We start from the raw sequence: 2,500 nt of genomic DNA, 5'->3' as shown, positions 1-2,500 counted from the left end.
GCAGTCGCTTTATAACCTATCACTGAAGTTCAGATGAACACCGTAGATTATGTGGTTCTGTTTCCCTTAGTCGATAACCAAGCTCTTTAAATACGATTCCCGTGGAGGCAGTCTCATATAAACTATCACTGAAGATCAGATGAACACCGTAGATTATGTGGTTCTGTTTCCCTTAGTCGATAAACAAGCTCGTTCGTTCATCGATTCGTTTGACTGCTTATACCACAAGGTCCGCCTCGAGTTCTTCGCCATTCAACTGACCTGAGCGGCAGTCGGAAGCGAGTTCCGCCCAGGAATTCAAAGGTTCCTCTCACATGTTTCGATTTTTCGCCGTGCGCAGTCTACGACACGACGTCGTGCTCTCAAAGAACCGTGGGTGTCTACGGACGCTTTCGCGAGTGGTCGTGACGTGTGAAATCGTCCAAAGAAACCCACGGTGATTTAAGAGCACGACATCATGTCGTGGAAGGCGCACGGCGAAAAGTCGATACGTGTGAAACGAACCGAACAGCCAACCCTTTGGCTGAGGAGTGAGGACCTCTACCTCCCTGAATTCCGTGAAGGACTTGTCACTCCCTCCATTACGAGAGGAGTCCATCCTCCTGCTTCTCCCCCACCCCCTTTTCGAGCTGAATAAAATTACCCGGTTTCGTTCCATCACACTGGGCTATTTTTCTTCCAAAATTCCGATTAATCGATGGTACCACCCACCTCCAGCACTTTTTCCACCGTAAAATCGCTATAGCAAACTATTTTGTTTTATCAACAAAACTACAGAGAATGTCATTTGACATGCTGGAGGAAAGTAATTTTCCCCCAAACATATCAGATTCATTCCCGAAAACTGCCGGCTGAAAATCTGCTCCAACAGTCGGAGGAAAAATAGCCCAGTGTGATAAAGCCTTTAGGCAGGGGTCTCTAAACTATGGCCCGCGAGGTCAGTTTGTCGGGCTTGCCGCCGCACTATGCATAATATTTTTATTTTTATTTTTTCTCAAAAAAATCGTGTATTCACTGTATTATATTGAACAAAATTATTATGCCGCCCGCGCTCGTCATTCTCTCAGTTATCTGGCCCAAAATTATCAAAGTTTGATGAGCCTCTGCTCTTAGGAGATGACCAACGCCTGTCCCAAATCGCCTCGAATCTAAATATCAAAAGACGTCTTCCCACTCATAAAGGAGGTAGCCACCCAAGACACTCACCCATCCCTGACTCCAGCCCACTGCCTGAGTCAGAATCAATGCAGTAAGACACAGCATGGTCCGAAAGCCGTAGTTGGTTTACCCCCACAGTTCAGTTACATGGCGACACTCTCCCACTCACGAACAATTAGAGAAGACAAGGAGAAAATTTCGGGCTGAGTCAGTTTACAACCCATCCACATCCACTCTCCACTAACACTTTTTGCCCTCTCCCTTCCCTGTTCAACAGACATTCCCCTTTTACCCAGCCCCCCCCCTCCCCTTCATCCCATCCATTTTTTTCATTCTCGGTCTTTCCTTTAGGTTCATTCCACCCACCTCTACCTTCCAAACTCATTTACACTCTTTTGACCTCTCCCTTCCCTGCTCAACAGACATTCCCCTTTTACCCAAGGCCCCCACTTCATCCCATCCATTTCTTTCATTCTCGGTCTTTCCCTTAGGTTCACTCCATCCATCTCTACCTTCCAAACTCATTTACTCATTTTCTTCCTTTTTTTGTGTGTGTGTTTTGATAGAAGCCAACGGAAAGCTTGAAACTTTCGTCATTTACAATATGGATTTTGAAATCGAATATTTCAGACGGCTCTTTGGTATGTAGCCTGGGTCCTTAGCATGTGAATTCTTCAGACTCTGTGTCCCTGATGGAGAATGATGGTTTGCCTTTCGTGTCTGGTTTTATTGCGAATGGCGACACTAATCTAGCTGCTGTCAAATAAATTCCTCCGTCCTAAGGAAGGTGGTGGTGGTGGCGAGAAGCCTACGCCAGGAGACGCTGAGTAACTACGGCCGGAGCCGTCAGCTTTCCTCAATTATGCGCATGCCCACTTCCATCTCGATTAACTCTTATTTGCGACTTACACACCCAATCTGGCTGACAGAAGCCAGACGATTTCAATGAGCCAAGAAAAAACTTTCCACGCCAGAGGGCAGAGTTAATGTGATGAAACAGTCAGATTTTCATTTACCTACACATAACAAATATAAAGCTACACATGATATTTAAAAGATAAAAGAAATTTGGAAACAGATAAATGAAGTAACAAATGAATAAATAAATAAAAAGGCACTTATCTAATTATTCTGTCTTCATGCGATTCCATTCACCTCTTGTAGCAAGAAAGAGACTGGGTCTACATAACAACAGTTCAATTCATTAAAAATAAAAAGATATCTATAAATAAATTAAAAAACCACATGACGTCACGAGGTCCGCAAGATCCTCCTCATGACGTCACAGCTCTAAGTTTCCGTTCCTCAGTATTCACTGAGAGCCTCGAGGCTCTTTGGGGAG

Source organism: Oratosquilla oratoria, chromosome 8 (genome assembly GCF_046742065.1).
Source record: "Oratosquilla oratoria isolate Oo_2021 chromosome 8, ASM4674206v1, whole genome shotgun sequence".
Taxonomy (NCBI): domain Eukaryota; kingdom Metazoa; phylum Arthropoda; class Malacostraca; order Stomatopoda; family Squillidae; genus Oratosquilla; species Oratosquilla oratoria.
The sequence above is the reverse complement of the archived record's forward strand: the minus strand, read 5'-3'. Positions refer to the sequence as shown.